This window comes from Bos javanicus, chromosome 28 (assembly GCF_032452875.1).
Source record: "Bos javanicus breed banteng chromosome 28, ARS-OSU_banteng_1.0, whole genome shotgun sequence".
Taxonomy (NCBI): domain Eukaryota; kingdom Metazoa; phylum Chordata; class Mammalia; order Artiodactyla; family Bovidae; genus Bos; species Bos javanicus.
Genome location: NC_083895.1, coordinates 35942009 through 35963960, shown reverse-complemented (window position 1 = coordinate 35963960; position 21952 = coordinate 35942009).

Here is a 21952-nt window from a genome sequence, read left to right as displayed (position 1 = left end):
GATGCTGAAGCTGAAACTCCAGTACTCTGGCCACCTCGTGCGAAGGGCTGATTCATTGAAAAAGACTCTGATGCTGGGATGGATTGGGGGCAGGAGGAGAAGGGGACAACAGAGGATGAGATAGCGAGATGGCATCACCGACTCGATGGACGTGAGTCTGAATGAACTCCGGGAGTTGGTGATGGACAGGGAGGCCTGGCGTGCTGCGATTCATGGGGTCGCAGAGAGTCGGACACGACTGAGCGACTGATCTGAACTGAACTGAACGGAGCAACTAAACAACAACAACAACAACAAATACAAGGCCTGAGCCCTGGTCAGTCAACATGGGGGCTGAAAGGTGGGCATCCAGGTGGCCTCCAGGTGCGCAGTAGATGGACACTGGCTGGGCTCAGGGCATGACAGTATCCAGAAGAGAGTTCTCTAGGTTGCTGGACAGGGACGGGAAATGCAGGGGAACCTCCCTAGGCAAGGAGAGAGTCTTGGAGGAAAGTGGACTTTGGCTAAGAGTGGGGAACAGCAGAGGAGTATTTTAGAGGTATCCGAGTATTTAGAGTATCCGTGAGGTATATGAGACAGTAACAGAGCAGCTGTGCTTATGAAGGACACAGTCTCCCAAGAATGAGGGGGCAGACCCACCGGACCAGAACACAGGACCCTCATGGAGAGCTTTGTAAGCTGCCCTGGAGGAACTTGGATTTCAAAGGCTGAGAGTGGGAGTTGGGAGTGATGCAATGGGCAGAAGCATTGCTTTTGTTCTGAGTATTTAAAAAAATGACCTCACTGCTATGGTAAAAGTGATAAAAATTAAGCATACACGTCTGGAAATAGATACCACAAACAAAAGACATATGATAAATGTTGGAAGAAAAGATTTACAGGATGTTTTACAAAAAATTAATAGCCTTTATCTAAAAGGAGCTTTTTACAAGTGGATAAGAAAAAGACAAATAACATGATAGATAAATGAACAAGAAAAAGCCACAAATAACCAATAACATAGGGGGAAAAAAAGGCTTTCCCTAACAAAGAATCCAGGAGATGAAAATGAAAATGATGAAAGGCCAATTTTTACAGCAAATTGACACAAATTGAAAGTATCCAATACTGGAGAGGGAACATGGGCACTCTCATAACTGGTGGGAATGTAGTCAGGGCATAATCTTTTCACTATTAGGGTTTAAAATATGCATATTATTTTGATCAGAGCCCCCAGTTTTGGAAAATGAGGCTACAGAAAAATGATGTGAGAAGGTGGGGTGAAATGTATAAAAAAATCTTGATGTTCATATATAAGGAAATGTTTGAATAAATTAATGTATATCCTTGCTATAGGGTATTAATCACTGACTTGGAGGGATGCCCTTGATAATTATTATGTGACTACAACAGAAAGTACACTATCAATTCATTGATGTTTAAAAAAAGTAATCATACATGCTCATTATAAAGAATTCAAGAAATTAAGAAAACTACTTAAGGAAAAAATAAATAACCCCCCTGCAAATGTAACCCCTAGAAATCAAGAGATATCTTGATAGAAGTCTACATAGACAGAAATAAAAAGGTGAAATCATATACCACACAAGATCATTTTTAATAAAAGTATTAAATTTAATTTTATTTTAGTTTAAAAGAAAAAAAAAGAATCTAAAGTGAAATAGAAGGAATTGCTCCATTTAGACAAATATTTCTTCAGCATAAGAGATACTATTGTCTAACAGATCCCCTCTGAGGGATTATAAAAAGCATTAGGAGGTGGGGGTCAGTTTAGAAATGACATCTTTTAAATTTACACAGTATTGATTGATTTCCTGCTGAAAGGGGTGAAGGGATGTGCACGCTCCCACTTTCCTCACCTCCCTTTTCTCACTGCCTGATATTGTTAGTTTTATTTCTTTTCAACAAAAGATTTTAAGCTTTACAACATTTTTATTCTATTCTGTAGGCATAATTATACCAGTTTTTAAGTCTCAGAAATAAATTTAATGAACTCTGTATGTAAAACAATAGCTTCTCCATATCTAAGTTCTTTATGTAGATATATCTCTTAGTTAACTTGAATATGAGAATTTGGTTTTACATCATATAACAACCACAAAACAACAACAAAAAATGATGGTTTAAACAAAATGAAAGTTTACTTTTTTTTTCATATAAAATAAAGCTGAAGCAGCAGTCCAGAGAAGATTTGGCAGATCCACAAATTTATTAGGCAGCCAAGCTCTTTCTAGATGATTTCTCTATCATCGTTAGGGTTAGTCTTTGTCCTCATGGTTTAAGTTGGCTGCCAGGACTCCACGCATCACATCACTCTTTTAGGCAGCAGGGTGGATGAAGGCAGAAGATAGATGTCTTCCTTCCCTTTAATTAGACTTCCTGAAAGTTGCACACATCACATTTGATTATATGCTATTGGTTCAACTTTGTGACTTGACCATAACTGGCTGCAGGAAGGCTAGGGGACGTCGTCTTGTAGGTGGGTGAAATGTCTTCAGGGAAATATCAAGATTCTTATGACCAAAGATGGTGGAGAAGTAGATATTGGGAGCTAGTAATAAGTCTCCACCACTGGGTTTCTACCACTACTGGCTAGATTTCAAAATCAAATAGCTTTTCAACAAGGAGTCAAGAGTTCTGAAATTCTTTCATTTCTTTGCTAGTTGGAAATATCTTCCTGTGGTCCTAATTCTTGAATGACATCTTGGCTGGATATAATACTCTTGGCTTATATTTTCTTTACATCAGAATTTTGAATATATTCCTCCATTTTCTTCTAGAATTATGTATTGTTACCAAAGATTCTGAGGTCAGTCTGTCTTATTATAGCTTACTGATGACTTAAGTTTTTTTCTACCTGGATGTGTGAAACATTCTTTCTTTGTCCTTAAAGTTCAACAGATTGCCAGGTTATGTCTGGATGTTGATGTTTCAGTATCATCTCCCTGCCTCCCACTGAAAAGTCCTTGGGAACAGTGTGCTTTTCAATCAGCAATTCCATAATTTCTCTTAGGAATTTTTTATTTGCATTATTACATTTTTATTTCATTTATGATGCTTTCCATTAAGAAAGCATCAGTTATTCTAACACAGATTTGTTCTCTAAGTCCGCTAAAATCTCATTATATTCTTTGATCTTCTTGTATTTTTCCTGAGCATTCACTGTATCGTCTCAAGCAGAAGGGCGGCATGGGGTTGTCAGGGCTATGGCTGCAGGGCTCCAGGGGCCCCAGTCACATCACCGACTAAGACATGGAAGCTCCCTGGAGTTGTACTGCTTGGCAGCACATCTACAACTCTTTACTTAAAATCAGGAATTAATTTTCCTCTGCATTTATTCTGTTCTTCATTTTATGATTTATTTATTAGTTCTGTAATTGCATGATGACGGTTCTTCTTTTGTTTCATTGGCTCTGTAACTCCCTTCTCTATTGTTCTAGAGCTTTTTTAAACAGTTTGACAGCAATATGATGGACATACAACAAGCTGTAAATATTTAAAGTGATAGTTTGGTAAGTTTGGGCACATGAATTCACCATAAGAGCATTAACAGAAATCACCATAGTGAATATAAGCTCCTTGCACCCCTTGGTGTTCTTTTTATCTCCTTGAATTATTAACTGTATCTCTTTATTTAGTTATTTTAGTCTTGCTTTTAGGGCATGTAATACACATCTTCAGCTGTCCACAGCCCACCATTAGCTGATATTTTATCCTTCACGGATGGTGTAAGAATCTTAAAACAATATACTCTTTCTCCTCTCCGGGCCTTGGACCTATTTTCCCTCTACATTTCACTTCTATATGTGTTATATTTCCTTAGATGCATTGTGGTTAGAATTGTTTTAAATGGCCTATGGTCTTATAAATAGATTTAAATAATAGGAAAACACCTTTTATGATTATTCACATAGTGATCCTTTCCAGCACTCTTTATTTCTTTGTTGTGTAGATTTCCATTTCCGCATGGTGTCATTTCTTTTCTGATTGAATGCTTTTCTTTCCCATATTTTGTATGATTAGTTGTGAGGAATCCATTCAGCTTTTACTTGTCTGAAAAAACTTTTCCTTTGCCTTCCTTTTGGAAGACTAGCAATGCCAGGTATGGCGTTACAGGCTGGCAGGTTTTTTCTTTCAGTACTTTAAGACACATGCACAGCGATGTTCATTGCAGCACTGTTTACAAAAGCCAGGACATGGAAGCAGTCTAGATATCCATCGACAAATGAATGGATAAAGATGTAGTACATATACACAATGGGATATCAGTCAACCATAAAAAGGAATAAAATTGGGTTATTTGTAGAGATATGGATGGACTGAAAGTCAATCACACAGAGTGATGTAAGTCAGAAAGGAAAACAAGTGTCATATTAATATATTAAAACATATATATGAGATGTAGGAAAATGGTACGGATGAACATATTTGCAGGCCAGGGATAGAGATGCAGATGTAGAGGATGAACTTGTAGACATGGTGGAGGAAGGAGAGGGCAGGACAATTTGAGAGACTGGCTTTGACATATATTCACCACCACGTGTAAAGCAGATAGCCAGTGGGAAGTTGTATAGTACATGGGGCTCGGCTCGGTGCTCTGTGATGACCTAGAAAGGTGGGATGTGGGAGGATGGGGGGAGGATCAAGTGGGAGGGAATATATGTATACGTACGGCTGATTTATGCTGTTGTACAGCAGAAGCTAACGCAACTTTGTAAAACAATTAATTATATTCCAATTAAAAAAAATAAAGATATTGCTCCTTGTCTTTTGTTGCCCATTGGTTCTGATAAGAAACATGCTGTTGTCTGTATTTCTCTAAACATGATGCATCTTTGCCCTACCTCTGGCTGCTTTTAGAGTTTCTCTTTATCACCAGTTTAAAGCAATCTTTTGATTGTATGGCTTGGTGTATTGTTCTTCACGTATTTTGGTGCTTAGGCTTTGTTGAACTTCTTGGGTCTTTGTATTTACAGTTTTTATCAAATATGGAAAAGTTTCAACCATTATTTCTTTCAGATATTGTCCTGCTATTTCCTTATGACTCCAGTTACACATCTATTTAGGTTACTTGAGATTGTCCCACACTTCAGTTCAGTTCAGTTCAGCCACTCAGTTGTGTCCGACTCTTTGCGACCCCATGAATCGCAGCACGCCAGGCCTCCCTGTCCATCACCAACTCCTGGAGTTCACCCAGACTCATGTCCATCGAGTCGGTGATGCCATCCCGCCATCTCATCCTCTGTCGTCCCCTTCTCCTCCTGCCCCCAATCCCTCCCAGCATCAGAGTCTTTTCCAATGAGTCGGCCCTTCTCATGAGGTGGCCAAAGTACTGGAGTTTCAGCTTCAGCATCAGTCCTTCCAATGAACACCTAAAACTGATTTATTTTAGGATGGACTGGTTGGACCTCCTTGCAGCCCAAGGGACTCTCAAGAGTCTTCTCCAACACCACAGTTCAAAAGCATCAGTTCTTTGGCGCTCAGCTTTCTTCACAGTCCAACTCTCACATCCATACATGACCACACTTAGGCAGACTTTAATCTTTAAATTGTATTTCTCATATTTAATTTTAGATAGTTTCTATTGCTTTATTCAAAGCTTATGAATATTATTTTTCTATGATGGTTTATTGACTGTTAATCTCATCTAGTTTACTTTTCATTTTAGACATTGCAATTTTCATCTCCAGGATTTTGATTTTGGTCTTTATGTCATCAGTCTCCATACCTCTTTCGCCCATTTTCTTGAACATAGGAAGTGCAATAATCATTACTGTTTTAATGTCTTTGTGTACTAATTATGTTATCTGCTTCATTTCTAGGTCAGTTTTGATTGATCATATTTTCTCATTATGGATTAGCTTTTCCTGCTTTTCTTATAATCTGTTATTGCATGTTGGTGATGTTGACTTTTATCTTATTAGGTGCTAGATAGTTTTACATTCCTCATATATTGTGTATTTTACATTCCTATATATATATGAATATATATTCTTATTTAATATATGAATATTATACTTGTGTGTGTGGATATATATATATATATATATATATATATATATGCAGAGCCTGGTGGGCTGCCGTCTATGGGGTCGCACAGAGTCAGACATGACTGCAATGACTTAGCACCATATATATATATACAGACACATACATGCTTTCCAGGCGGCATGATGGTAAAGAATCTCCCTGCCAGTGCAGGGGATGTTAAGAGACTCAGGTTCAATTCCTGGGTCAGGAAGATCCCCTGGAGGAGGGCATGGCAACCCACTCCAGTACTCTTGCCTGGAGAATCCCATGGACAGAGGAGCCTAGCAGGCTACTGTCCATAGGGTCGCAAAGAGTTGGACATGACTGGAGCAACTTGGCACACATACACACCTACCTACCTACCTACATACATACATACATATATGCGTATATATATTTTGTATGTAGTTTGTGTGTATATATATACACTGAGCTTTGTTCTAGGATGTGCTTTAATCTTTTCATGTTTGCTTTTAAGCTTTGCTAAGTCTGACCAGAGCAACAGTTAGTGTGGGGCCAGTTTTGCTGCACTTCCTGAAGAAAAGGTTCAGTGCTCTGCCTCTTGCCTGTGCATTCTGTCTGTTCCCGTGGGGACAGGAACCCTTCCTACCCTGCATGATCACCTGCACACTTGATGCCTAGAAGCCCCAGGCCATACGCTGAGACAACTGTAAGGCTTATCTCTTTTGTTTCCCATCTCTAAGGGATCACCATTCTTTGTGGCACGTCCTCGTCTTGAGAACTGTTGTTTCAAATATTTTGTCCCTTTTCTTGCTTGTTTCAGGTGATAAGGTAAATCTAGTGCCCATCTCTTCATTTTGGCTGCAAGTGAAAGTTTTTCTGTTTCATCATCTGTGCTTTATCTTCCTATTTTGGTACATTCATTTATTTACTTAAGGTTTATTATAATGGAGACAAGTTCTTCTATTATTTGGGTTTTTTTTTTTTTTACCCCCAGACTGGATTCTTTACCTGCTTCTTCCTTTCCCTTTCTTTTTTCCCTGAACAATGTTTGCATGGTTGCCATACTGATTATTTTAATCTTGTTTATACCTAACATAGAGACTGCTGTTCAGTTCTTGACTATGAAATTTTGAGTGGATTTGCTTAATGCTCCCACTTAAACTGAAACATATTTCTTTTTCTCTCTGAACTGCACATTAAGCTTTAGGTTTTTTTATTGTATGGAGCCTTCTGTAGTTGAGAAAGCAAAGGGAAGAGGACAGATTTAAGGAAGAAAAGTCTTTCAGTTTTAACCACACACAGGGTCATCTGATTTTCAGAAAATATTCAGAGAACTAGGTTATAAACACCATGAAGTCAGAGATTTGGGGGGGAGGGGTCAGTTTTGTTCACTGTTGTATTCATAGCCCCTAGAATGGTGCTGGCAATAATAGATTCTCAGTAACTAAGATTTGAAGGAGTAATTGATTCTGTTTATTGACTCTTTGTTATCTTTTGGGGGGCTTCCCTTGTAGCTAAGTTGGTAAAGAATCTGCCTGCCGTGCAGGAGACCTAGGTTTGATTCCTGGGTTGGGACGATCTCCTGGAGAAGGAAATGGCAATCCACTCCAGTATTCTTGCCTGGAGAACCCCACGGACAGAGGAGCCTGGAGGGTTACAGTCCATGGGGTTGCAAGAGTTGAACACGACTTAACGAATAAAGATTTTTTATGTGGACTATTCCACATACTTAATTTATTACAATATTACTTCTGTTTTTTTGTTTGTTTGTTGTTTTAGTTTTTTGACCACAAGGCGCGTGAGATCATAGCTCTTTGACCGGGGATCAAACCCTCACCCCCAGCACTGGAAGGCAAAGTCTTAACCACTAGACTGCCAGAGAAGTCCCTTAACTCCTTGTTTTATTCTAACTACTCCCCTCCAGGAGGGCCCAACTTTGTAGATCAGTCAGGTAGGTAAAGAATCTAGGTATCAAACCAATACAAGTCCTCAGCAACCAAACTGACTGACAAGCATCCCTTGGGCCAAAGTTCTTACAGGAGACAGTGCCCATCAATAGAATGGGTAGGACCATGCAGACCTGTGGTCACACGACATAATTCAGGCTGATTTCACCCCAAGCCAGTGGGAGAGATCATGCTGCCTTGAGGGCAAAGACCTCATTTAAACTGACATAGCTCTCAAATGCTCCCGCTTTGTTCCTAGCACAGACCTGGGGGCTTCTTTGTCCCCAGCATAGACCTCTCCCAAGCTCCTACCGTGGAACTTAACTAGACCACGCGTTGGTCCACATCCAAGTTCCAGTAACCACACTTGTTCAGACACATTGCTTTTCTCTTTCTGTTACTCCCTTCTAAGACAGACAGGGGCTCATGAACAGACCAGCCTCTGTGGGAACCCCTGCTTCATCTGGTCAAGCTCCAGCAGGTTCTCAGCTCACGAGGATATAAACAGTCTGCAGCAATTCCACGCCTTGCTTTGTCTGTACTTCCTCAAGGTCCTAGTGACCTGTATATTTTCCACTGAGTTCTCTGACTTCAGACAGTCTGTGTTTATTAACCATTGTGATATATTACCCTTCAGTAGAATTCATTTCCTTTGATCACTATTGCCCACTCACCAACATTTCTATGTACCATAAATATCACAGAGCCTCTTGACTGCAGGGTGGCATTTGCTCCGATGCGTTAGAGCCCTTCAACCTCTTTCTGGGCGCTGGGGCTCAGGATGGTCCTCAACATCATTGCCCAGTCTCAGCCATGGTTTCTGGGATCCCCAGAGATGTGCTGCCTCAGAGGAATGAGGAAGAAGGAAGAACAGGCACTGTGAGGTCCTGAGAGACTCCTAGTTAATAAGAGAAATGCAACCTACACTGCCTTTTTTGGGGGTGTCTGCCAAAAGTTATGATGGGGTAAGATTTGGCCGGAGAAGCCTCACAGTGCAAAGGTGCACAGCCGTTGGCAGGTCTCTAACGAGATGTATCTGGTTAGAGGGCTGTGAGTTCCAAGCTTGCCAATATCTGAAATGGAGAGGAACGACAAGATGCTCACGATCGAGCCTCCATAGAGACTGATTTATGACCAAGGCTCTAGGAGCTACATCCATTTTACTGTGGCCCCACAGAGCAAGGGAAGGAAGGGGATGCCGGTGGGATTCTTTGTAAAACTGAGCACAGGAGACTTCCTCCCACAGGAGGTGGGAATGGAGGCAGACTTTAAAGCGCGGGGAAAGCACTGAGAAGGAATCTGGAGAAAAGGAGGGGAGAATGTAGAGAAGGAGGGGAAGAACTTTGGGGGTGGACTATTAATACAGAGACTCCTATGCAGCTGCAGGGGCCCTAGGATTAGAGGGGCAGCTGGGGAAGGATTGAGGTTACCAGGGTCAGTGGTATCATTAAAATCCATCTCATCTCTCTGTCAAGGGCAGAGCTGGAGCTCTTCTCCACCTACCTGCCCACACTGCCCCCACCCCCCAAATTAGTTGCTCAGTCATGTCCAACTCTTTGCAGCTCTTTGTAGTCCACCACGCTCCTCCATTCATGGAATTTTCCAGGCAAGAATATTGGAGTGGATAGCCATTTCCTTCTCCAGGAGATTTTCCTGACCCAGGTATTGAACCTGGGTCTCCTGCATTGGCAGGCAGATTCTTTACTGTCTGAGTCACCAGAGAACCCACTCTTCCCAAATCACCTTCCCAGTTCTCCATCCTGGGGACCTCTGTGTCTCTCTTCACCTCCTGGAAACACAATTAGAGGGATACACTGCCTCCCCCAGGCTGGGGGCTGCCTGGGACTCCAGCATCCAGCACAGGGCTTGGCATAGAGCTAGGTGCTCTAGGAAGACTGTGAAACCAAATCCTCAAATTGGGGCTAGAAAGAGTGGGTGTAGGGTAGTTTAGAGACGGTTCAACGTGCCTCAGTGCCTCCTTTTATTCCCATCCAGGGAGGCCTCTGGCTGTGGAAACCTCTTTATGTTGCATTTAATAGAAGCAATAGGCTGGTGGAAACGTTGCTCTGAGACCCGGAGTGAGACTTAGAGGAGAAGTATGAAGTTGAACTGTTAGAGAGGTGTCTCCAATTCCACTTCCAAAATTACAGTGTAAAGCTCTTCAAAGAAGAGATGAAATAAGGATAATCATAATAGTCATGGTGAGGTCCTACATTTCTGTACCACTTACAGGTCACAGAAAGCTTTCACATCCATTAACCATTTGCCCTCGTAACATCCTCGCCTATCTCAGTGGGTTGTCAGGAAAATCAAAGGTTTCCCCCAGGAACTGAGATTACAGGCATGCCCCACTTTAAGCAAATCCTGCTGTGAGCATTTAGGTGAAGAAAGCCAGCTTCGTAGAGGAATTTAACGGTATTATTTTAAATGGTGGGTTCCCCAGCATGCGAAGAAATAAGAGGCAATTTACTAGAAAGCGTGATTGATTGACACATATCTTGTTCTGAATGAGCCTCATGCCTTTAGCATGTAATGTGTGCTGAGTGTGGCTATTTGTGTTGGGAGATATGGGAATGAATCTGATATGGTCAATCCCAAGAAAGGAGAAATCTCTGAATCTTGGGATTCATTTTCCAACCTTTGCACACACAGGAGGGACTATCAGGAGCTATCTTACCTACCTGAGATGGCCAAGGTGGTATTTAAAGGGAACCTCCTCCCCAAATGGACCGGAACCATTCTCTGACACCTTTGATTTAGATTTGGCAAAGAGCAGCGAGCGGTTCCCCCACAGCGTGGGGGAGGTTGTCAGTGGCCATGCTTGCTGTCCAGTGAAGAGAGGAGGAAAGATCTGGACACGAGCAAGGACAAACAGGGGAGGTGGAGAAAGATCAGGTACCATCTGGTTCTGAGGGTCCTGACCCCACTGTTCCTGCTGTTTGATTGCTCAGTCCTGCCATCTGTGATCCAATCACTTCCACCTCTTTCAAATTAAGATAGTTTTAGGTTTCTTTCACTTATAATCAAAAGAATCACTCAGAATCCTTTGCTGAAAGACGTGGGGTGTATTTGCCCGGGGCATTTGATACTTGCAAAGGCAGTTAAATAGGGTTGCTGAGAGTTTGTGGCTTGTGTGATAGTCACTCAGTCGTGTCTGCTCTTTGTGACCTATGGACTGCAGCCCACCCAGGCTCATCTGTCCTTAGCATTCTTCAGGCAAGAATACTGGAGTGGGTTGCCACTTCCTTCTCTGGGGGAATCTTCCCGACCCAGGGATCAAACCCAGGTCTCTTGCACTGCAGGCAGACACTTTACAGTCTGAGCCACCAGGGAAGAATCCTTTGCTGAAAAAAATGGGATGTACATGCCCAGAGCATTTGATACTTGCAAAGGCAGTTAAATATGGTGGTTGAGAGTTTGTGGCTTAAATAACTGAAATACAAAGATTGGAGATACCCAAATATCAATCAGAAAGGGATCAGTTAAATAAATTTTAGTGAATGTCTGTAAGGATTATACACCAAAGGAAGTAGGATGCAGCTGCAGAAAGAAAAAAGAAAAAAGGAGCTTTCTGTTCTGATACAGAAAGAGAGTCAAGCTCTTCAAAGTTAAAACAGTAAGATGTACTATGAGGTACCACCACATACCTATTAGAATGCCTAAAATAAAAATATTGACAATATAACACGCTGGTGAGGATGCAGAGCAAAAGACCTATCATATAGGAAGGAAAAACAGAACACCCGATCCAGAACATAATTTGGCAGTTTCTTACAAAGTCAAACATGCACGAACCTTATGACCCAGCTATTCTACTCCTGTGTATTCACCCAAGAAAAATGAAAACTTATGCTCATATAGAAACTTATACACAAGTGTGCAAACAGCCTTAATTGTAATAGTTACAAGTAAAAACAACCCAAAGGTCTTCCAACAAGTGAATGGATAAGCTGTGTTGCATTTACCAATGAAATACTACTCAGCAAGGGAAAAGAGTGAGCTATTGATATACGCAACATGGTGGATGCTTTATCTTGAATTTTAAAAAACCAAATTCAAAAGGCACATACTATGGATTCCATTTGTTATTTATTATTCTTTTTAAACAACTTTTATTAAGGTAAGGTTGATTTATAATTGTCAGTTGATCAAATTGCCAACATCCATTGGATCTTTGAAAAAGCAAGAGAGTTCCAGAAAAACATCTACTTCTGCTTTATTGACTATGCCAAAGCCTTTGACTATGTGGATCACAACAAACTGTGGAAAATTCTTCCAGAGATGGGAATACCAGACCAACTGACCTGCCTTCTGAGAAATCTCTATGCAGATCAAACAGCAAGAGTCAGAACTGAACATGGAACAACAGACTGGTTCCAAATCAGGAAAGGAGTACGTCAAGACTGTATATTGTCACCTTGCTTATTTAACTTATATGCAGAGTACATCATGTGAAATGCTGGGCTGGATAAAGCACAAACTGGAATCAAGATTGCTGGGAGAAATATCAATAACCTCAGATATGCAGATGACACCACCCTTATGGCAGAAAGTGAAGAGGAACTAAAAGCCTCTTGAAAGTGAAAGAAGAGAGTGAAAAAGTAGGCTTAAAGCTCAGCATTCAGAAAACTAAAATCATGGCATCTGGTTCCATCACTTCATGGCAAATAGATGGGGAAACAGAAGCTGACTTTATTTTTTGGGGCTCCAAAATCACTGCAGATGGTGACTGCAGCCATGAAATTAAAAGACGCTTGCTCCTTGGAAGAATAGCTATGACCAACCTAGACAGCATATTAAAAAGCAGAGACATTACTTTGCTGACGAAGGTCTGTTTCTCTAGTAGTCATGTGTGGATGTGAGAGTTGGGCCATAAAGAAAGCTGACCACTGAAGAATTGATGCTTTTGAACTGTGATGTTGGAGAAGACTTTTGAGAGTCCCTTGGACTGCAAGGAGATCAAACCAGTCAATCCTAAAGGAAATCAGTCCTGAATCTTCATTGGAAGGACTGATGCTGAAGCTGAAACTCCAATACTTTGGCCACCTGCTGTGAGGAACCGACTCATTGGAAAAGACCCTGATGCTGGGAAAGATTGAAGGCGGGAGGTGAAGGGGATGACAGAGAATGAGATGGTTGGATGGCATCACCAACTCAGTGGACATGAGTTTGAGTGAACTCCCAGAGTTGGTGATGGACAGGGAAGCCTGGTGTGCTGCAGTCCATGGGGTCTGGAAGAGTCAGACACAAGTGAGTGACTGAACTGACTGACTTATAAGTTTCAGATGTACAAAATAGTGATTCACAAGTTTTAAACATCAAACCCCATTTTAGGTATTATAAGATGTTGGTTATAACCCCTGTGTATTATTTATTATAACTGAAGTGAGAAAACATAGTGACCAAGAGCAGCTCAGTGGTTGCCAGAGGCAGGGTTGGGAGGCCGGAGGGGGCGATGGCGCCCACTCCAGTGCTCCTGCCTGGAGAGTCCCAGGGATGGGGGAGCCTGGTGGGCTGCAGTCCATGGGGTCACTATGGAGAAGGCAATGGCACCCCACTCCAGTGTTCCTGCCTGGAGAATCCCAGGGGCGGGGCAGCCTGGTGGGCTGCAGTCCATGGGGTCACTAAGAGTCGGACACTAATGAGCGACTTCACTTTCACTTTTCACTTTCGTGCATTGGAGAAGGAAATGGCAACCCACTCCAGTGTTCTTGCCTGGAGAATCCCAGGGACGGGGAGCCTGGTGGCTGCCGTCTATGGGGTCGAGCAGAGTCGGACACGACTGAAGCGACTTAGCAGTAGCAGCAGGGTTGGGAGGCATGTGTAAATATAAACCGGTATTTTGTGGAACTTGTTTGTGGTAATGAAACAGTCCTGAATGCTGACTGAGGTGGTGGTCACACAGATCTACATATGTGATAAAACCCCATAGAGCTATCTACCAAGACATAAAAAAAAATGACATCAAAGCCTAGGGAGACCCCAATAGGTTTAATTGTGTTGTGTCACTGCCAGATTCCTGGTTTGATAGTTGTACTATAGTTATTTAAGATATTATCATTGGGAGAAGCTGGGTGCAGGGTACATTGGGATTTTCTGCACTATTCTGGAATTTCTAAGTGCGTCTTAAATGAATTAAAAATAAAAACAACAAGGTGCAGGACAACAAGTATAAGGGAGGGGTAAAATTTGTGATTATATTTCTTGTACATGCTTAAAGAAACTCTTTAAGTTAAAATAAGAGATGTAGAAAAATAGTTTTGAAGCAGAGGATGGTTGAAGGCACAGGATAATGACGAGAAGGCTGCTTTTCTCTATCTTTCTGAGTTTTTTTTTCTGATGCTTTCTGAGGTTTGCATCATGTTTATGTTTTCTTAACTTTCTTAATAACTGGGAGATTTTGCAGAAACTAATGCCTGTGGCCGGCGACTTGTTATGTAGATGAATATTAAAACACCTCTGGTCAATAACGTTTGTGTAACAAAAGATGTATTAATATGTCTCTGATCAATAAGCTGTTAAAGTTAAGAAAAGGTGAACATGGGTTTCACAGTTATCTGTACCTGTGTCTGAGTATTTACTGATTGTGTCACTTTGTATAACTCAATTTGCCTCTCTGTGACTCAGTTTCCATATCGGTAGAATGGAGACTGTTATTATTATACTCTATATACATGGAACAACAGACTGGTTCCAAACAGGAAAAGGAGTACGTCAAGGCTGTATATTGTCACCCTGCTTATTTAACTTATATGCTGAGTACATCATGAGAAACGCTGGACTGGAAGAAACACAAGCTGGAATCAAGATTGCCGGGAGAAATATCAATAACCTCAGATATGCAGATGACACCACCCTTATGGCAGAAAGTGAAGAGGAACTAAAAAGCCTCTTGATGAAAGTGAAAGAGGAGAGTGAAAAGTTGGCTTAAAGCTCAACATTCAGAAAACAAATATCATGGCATCCAGTCCCATCACTTCTTGGTAAATAGATGGGAAAACAGTGGAAACAGTGTCAGACTTCATTTTTGGGGCTCCAAAATCACTGCAGATAGTGATTGCAGCCATGAAATTAAAAGACGCTTACTCCTTGGAAGGAAAGTTATGACCAACCTAGATAGCATATTCAAAAGCAGAGACATTACTTTGCCAACAAAAGTTCGTCTAGTCAAGGCTATGGTTTTTCCTGTGGTCATGTATGGATGTGAGAGTTGGATTGTGAAGAAGGCTGAGTGCCGAAGAATTGATGCTTTTGAACTGTGGTATTGGAGAAGACTCTTGAGAGTCCCTTGGACTGCAAGGAGATCCAACCAGTCCTTTCTGAAGGAGATCAGCCCTGGGATTTCTTTGGAGCGAATGATGCTCAAGCTGAAACTCCAGTACTTTGGCCACCTCATGTGAAGAGCTGACTCATTGGAAAAGACTCTGATGCTGGGAAGGATTGAGGGAAGGAGGAGAAGGGGACGCCAGAGGATGAGATGGCTGGATGGCATCACTGACTCGATGGACTTGAGTCTGAGTGAACTCCGGGAGTTAGTGATGGACAGGGAGGCCTGGCATGCTGTGATTCATGGGGTCGAAAAGAGTCGGACACGACTGAGTGACTGAACTGAACTGAACTGATAGTCTACTAGTGTACATATCACGTAGAGTTGTTATGAGGATTCAGTTCAGTTCAGTTGCCCAGTTGTGTCCGACGCTTTGCAACCTCATGAACCGCAGCACTCCAGGCTTCCCTGTCCATCACCAACTGCCAGAGTCTACCCAAACCCATATCCATTGAGTCGGTGATGCCATCCAACCATCTTATCCTCTGTGATCCCCTTCTCCTCCTGCCCTCAATCGTTCTCAGCATCAGGGTCTTTTCCAATGAGTCAGCTCTTCGCATCAGATGGCCAAAGTTTTGGAGTTTCAGCTTCAGCATCAGTCCTTCCAATGAACACGATTGATCTCCTTTAGGATGGACTGGTTGGATTTCCTTGCAGTCCAAGGGACTCTCAAGAGTCTCTCCAACACCATAGTTCAAAAGCATCAATTCTTCGGCTCTCAGCTTTCTTTATAGTCCAACTCTCACATCCATACATGACCACTGGAGAAAACCATAACCTTGACTAGACAGATGTTTGTTGACAAAGTAACGTCTCTGCTTTTTAACATGCTGTCTAGGTTGGTCATAACTTTCCTTCCAAGGAGTAAGTGTCTTTTAATTTCATGGCTGCAATCACCATCTTCAGTGATTTTGGAGCCCCCAAAAATAAAGTCAGCCACTGTTTCCCCGTCTATTTGCCATGAAGTGATGGGACCAGATGCCATGATGTTCGTTTCCTGAATGTTGAGCTTTAAGCCAACTTTTTCACTCCCTCTTTCATTTTCATCAAGAGGTTCTTTAGTTCTTCACTTTCTGCCATAAAGGTGGTGTCATCTGCATATTTGAGGTTATTGATATTTCTCCCAGCAATCTTGATTCCAGCTTGTGTTTCTTCCAGCCCAGTTTTTCTCATGATGTACTCTGCATATAAGTTAAATAAGCAGGGTGACAATATACAGCCTTGACCTACTCCTTTCCTGATTTGGAACCAGTCTGTTGTTCCATGTCCAGTTAAACTGTTGCTTCCTGACCTGCATATAAGTTTCTCAAGAGGCAGATCAGGTGGTTTGGTATTCCCATGTCTTTCAGAATTGTCCTCAGTTTATTGTGATCCACACAGTCAAAGGCTTTGGCATAGTCAATAAAGCAGAAATAGATGTTTTTCTGAAACTCTCTTGATTTTTCTATGATCTAGAGGATATTGACAATTTGATCTCTGATTCCTCTGCCTTTTCTAAAATCAGCTTGAACATCTGGAAGTCCACGATTCACGTATTGCTGAAGCCTGACTTGGAGAATTTTGAGCATTACTTTACTAGCGTGTGAGATGAGTGCATTTGTGTGGTAGTTTGAACATTCTTTGGCATTGCCTTTCTTTGGGATTGGAATAAAAACTGACCTTTTCCAGTCCTGTGGCCACTGCTGAGTTTTCCAAATTTGCTGACATATTGAGTGCAGCACTTTCACAGCATCATCTTTCAGGATTTGAAAGAGCTCAACTGGAATTCCATCACCTCCACTAGCTTTGTTCGTAGTGATGCTTCCTAAGGCCCACTTGACTTCACATTCCAGGATGTCTGGCTCTAGATGAGTGATCACACCATTGTGATTATCTGAGTTGTGAAGATCTTTTTGTACAGTTCTTCCGTGTATTCTTGCCACCTCTTCTTAATATCTTCTGCTTCTGTTAGGTCCATACCATTTCTATCCTTAATTGAGCCCATCTTTGCATGAAATGTTCCCTTGGCATCGCTAATTTTCTTGAATAGATCTCTAGTCTTCCCCATTCTATTGTTTTCCTCTATTTCTCTGCATTGATCCCTGAGGAAGGCTTTCTTATCTCTCCTTGCTATTCTTTGGAACTCTGCATTCAAATGGGTATATCTTTCCTTTTCTCTTTTGCTTTTTACTTCTCTAGCTTTTCACAGCTATTTGTAAGGCCCCCTCAGATAACCATTTTGCTTTTTTGCATTTCTTTTTCTTGGGGATGGTCTTGATCCCTGTCTCATGTACAATGTCATGAACCTCCGTCCATAGTTCATCAGGCACTGTGTCTATCGGGTCTACTCCCTTAAATGTATTTCTCACTTCCACCGTATAATCATAAGGTGTCTGATTTAGGTCACACCTGAGTGGTGTAGTGGTTTTCCCCACTTTCTTCAATTTAAGTCTGAATTTGCCAATAAGGAGTTCATGATCTGAGCCAGAGTCAGCTCCTGGACTTGTTTTTGCAGTCTGTATAGAGGTTTTCCATCTTTGGCTGCAAAGGATACAATCAATCTGATTTTGATGTTGGCCATCGGGTGATGTCCATGAGGATTAAATGATCTAAAGTATGGGAGATCTTTCAATGAGTACCTGGAACTTGATTGGTTTATATTCTTCTCACATATCCCCATTTTGTAGTGAAGGAAGCCAAAGCAGAGAGAGATAAAAAGGCTGGTACAAGGTCACACATTAGTAAACACCAGAGCCTGAACTCTAATCCAGGTCTGTCTTACTCCAAAGCCCACATTCTTGACCTCTATACTCGCCCGTGTCCATTTCCCACTGGGTTTGCACCTTGAAGAAGGAGGGAAGAAGGAAAGCCAGTTAGCCCTCAGCACAAAAGTGCTCTTCCTTTGAATTTCTTTCTTGTATCCAGATGGCAGCCTGACTGCCACCATGTCAGCAAGCAGTGGCCCTCGAATGGGGCGGGTCACAGCCCTGGCCTCAGCCAAGCGCTGGGCTACAAGCATCAGTGTCCCCCACGTGGGCCCAACAGCAGGGATAAACAGCCACGAAACCTGGCTCCAAAAGACATTTTGATAAGATCCATTACCTTCATATTCTAAATAGTAATTTCTGTTTTATGCTACATAAATGGCTTTCCTGGTGCATCTCGAGCCAAGTGCATGTTGGGCTGATGGTGGCTCTCAGGTCTTCTGCTGAGGAAGTGGGAAGTACTGGGCTACTTGGACTGCTTCAGGCCTGTCCCCAGAATGGGATGCAGGAGGGCGGTTGGTGTCCAGAGCATAGGCAGTGCCCTTGGAGAGGCAGGGAGGGCAGGAGGGCAGGAGGGCCCAGGATGGACATGTCAGGAGCATCCACATCACCCTGACCCACTCTAGACTGAAGGTTCAGCTCGGACCATGGTCTGGCCTTTTGAAAATCCTTTCTTCCTGCCAGACTTTGCTTCCCGCCTCTGAACCATGGCTACCACACTCTATGTCCCTTCTATTTCTAACCCTCCTTGGTGTTGATATGTTTTGGAAGCTGTGGATGTGGTGAAGGGAATGGAGGGGACGGAAGTTTGGAGTATATGCATGTGTCTAGTTTTGAATTAGGGACTGTTGAGTTAGAGGAAGAGAAAGGGCAAAATCAGAGAGGTTTTAAAGTTCATGATGTTTATTCGTTCATTCAGCAATCATTGTTTGAGCTCTTTCTTTTGGGGCCTTTCCTTAGTTGCTCTGGATTCAGGGGTGCATAATCCATGCTTGTCAAGGGGCTCAAAGTTTAATAAGGAGATAAGGAGACAGAGGAGAAGATGAGGACGGTGCCTGTGGCAAGGGTTGTGGAGAGAACGCAGTGGGAGGGAAGAAACCAGGAGGCAGATGGCTGGAAAGCTCTCCTCTCTCCAGGAAGACAGAGGTCCAGATCTCCCATTCGCCAGAGGGAAGTAACTGGTTGCTGAGGTAGAGGTTTCAAGATGGTGGCCCACGGACCAGATTCCAGCATGGATATGTTTTATTTGGCCCTGTCAACTACGTTAAAATGTTAATAAGCTTCCAACTGTAAAAAGAGAGATTTTATATAGAAACCTGTCATTCTGCTCTTAAAGACCCAGCTTTCCCTGGTAACCGTGGCGGGCTGGAGTTGACATGAGGTTGCCCCTGAGATAATGGGCTCCTCAGCTCCCAGTATCCACCTCTCCCTGCTGTGTCCCCTGTCTGCAGGCCCTGCTTGGTTACTTTGCCTTCCTGACTTGGCTGCCATTTGAGTTGTGACTGCTGGTCTCATGAGCCCTGTAGAGACTGAGCGGGCTGGGAGTTGGATCCATCCTGGCCAGGGGGACTGGAGACCAACCATCAGTCCCCATGTCCTGGGAGCCACTTTGTGTCTCTGACCATCATAAACACAACTCGTGGCCAGGCTGGGAAGATGGGAAGCATACTTCCAGGCCCATAGGGTCCCCCTTGGTAGGTACAGAAGCCAATTCAAATTGTTTTCCTTTTCTTATTTGCTCATCAGAAAAGTCCTCCCAGATCCTCCTTCTTATTAACAACCTGCATGTCATGCTGTGCTTAAAGTTCAGGGCGCCATAGGATACGGAGCCGTAATTAATCTCCATCCCTGAGTTCTAGAACACTTAGAGCAATTATCATTTACTGTCGGAAAACCAATTTGGGGAAGCGGCAGTGTTCCCACCCCTGATCAGGGAGCTGCCAAATGCCACTTCCTGTCCACCTGCTGCCTGGTGGAGACCCAGGCCCTTCTTTAGTCTGTGCACCTCTGGGAGGTGACACCAGGTGGAGAAGGCGGGGGCGAGAGGAGTGAGTGGGCAAGGAGGGAGTGCCCCTCACCCTTGGGGGCCCAGCCTGCAGGACTCTGCCAGCACTGCCTCTGAGTTGGTTTTGCCTCCCCGTGGCAGGCACCTCTTCTTCAACTTGCTCCAATTTCACAGCCACCTTCCAGGTCCCAGCACTGTTTGGTCAAGCAGATGCCATGGCTCATTTCCTCTCTTCTGCCCCCACCACTTTCTCAACCATCATTTCTGCTTCCCTGGACTGCACGTAAGCTTTCAACTCCACCAACAAAATTTCCCTCTTTCTTCCTCATTTCTTTTTTGCTCAAGGCCAGATTGTCGTATCATCAAAATCACTCTCAGATGACTGGGTTCGATGGACTCACCAGGCACGTTTCCAATTATCTTTTGGGGGATAAGAGTGAAACCGCATGGCTCAAGTGGAAATGCACATTTGCACAGGTCAGGAGAGCCCCCACTGGATGCGGCCATGTGTTTATGGGCCTGCCTGCCCTGCCACCCGTGCCGTCTGCAGTCAGGAGGCACGTCCCAGTCCCACTTGTCCGCTTGCCCCAGGACCTGCCCAACAGGCAGGTAGTAAGTGTCCACAAAGATGGTCAGCGAAACAAACATGCATACACACTAGTGTGTGTGCAAATAGAAACAGCCACAGGAAAACAAGCTGGAAATGGTCTGCCTTCATTCATTCACTGATTGATTCAACCCATCCTCACAAGTACCAGGTCCTGAGCTCGGTCTTAGGGATATTGAAATGAATATACCTTTGTTTCTGATTCTGCTTAAAAGTATCCATAATAAAATATGTGATAAGAGCCCTGTTGTGGTTGTTTAGCCACTAAGCCATGTCCGTCTCTTTGTGACCCCATGGACTATAGCCTGCTAGGCTCTTCTGTCCGTGGGATTTCCCAGGCAAGAATACTGGCGTGGGTTGCCATTTCCTTCTCCAGGGGATCTTCCCTACCCAGAGATCGAAATGCATCTCCTGCTTTGCCAGGCAGATTCTTTACCTGGGAAGCCCGACAAGAGCGTGCTTGAAGCTCATTTAGGGTGTTATGGGGTCACACAGGAGGGCCCCTGGCTGTCTGATGCTAGCAAGGAATTCTGGAGGAGGTGATGATCAAGTGAGGCCTGAATGGTACTGGGATTATCTCCTGCACTGCACTTAACATTTAACCATTTATGTATCTGTGTCCCCAGGGAGGTTGGGGACCCTGTCTTAGCATCCCTTGAATTCTCACCACCTAGAACAGTGCCTGGCCCACGGGATAATATATTTGGTAGACGCTCATTGAATGAGAGAGTGAATGAGCATTTTCCAGGTAAGGAAGGTGGAGAAGGGCATACAAGGTGGAAGGACCATGCATCTGCAGAAGGATGCAGGGCTGGGAGGTTAGTACAGTGCTGAGAGCCCAGAAACAGGGTTGGAAGGAAGGGTTGGGAGAACCGGTGAAGTCAAGGCACAGAAGCATGAAGAGTAGCTTCCAGGGCTTGACCTTGGTTGAATTCTCACCAACACCTCAGTGCAACTCACAGCCAGACACAAAGACCCCATCTCCCACTGAGGCCTGAACTCGGGCCCCTTTTCCACATGTGTGCTGCCTGGTCCTCACTGGGGCTTGGTTGGGGCGGCCAGTGCAGCCCAGGACTGCCTGTGCCTCGGCCATTGAGAGCCAAGAATCCTGGGAGGTGGCTGTGCCCAGAGAGCCTGTGACCACGTTTCCCAAGCCTCTCATTTTCTGGTCCAGAGAGACCAAGGGACTTGCCCAGGGTCTGCCATCTCCTTCGACTGGAATCCTGCAGCCCTTGGCTGTGTCAGAGCTCCTTCTTTAATTCCCAAGTGTCCAGGAATCAAGAAATCAGAGGGTCTCTGGGCTGAAAGGGAAGTTAAAGTTGACTGATT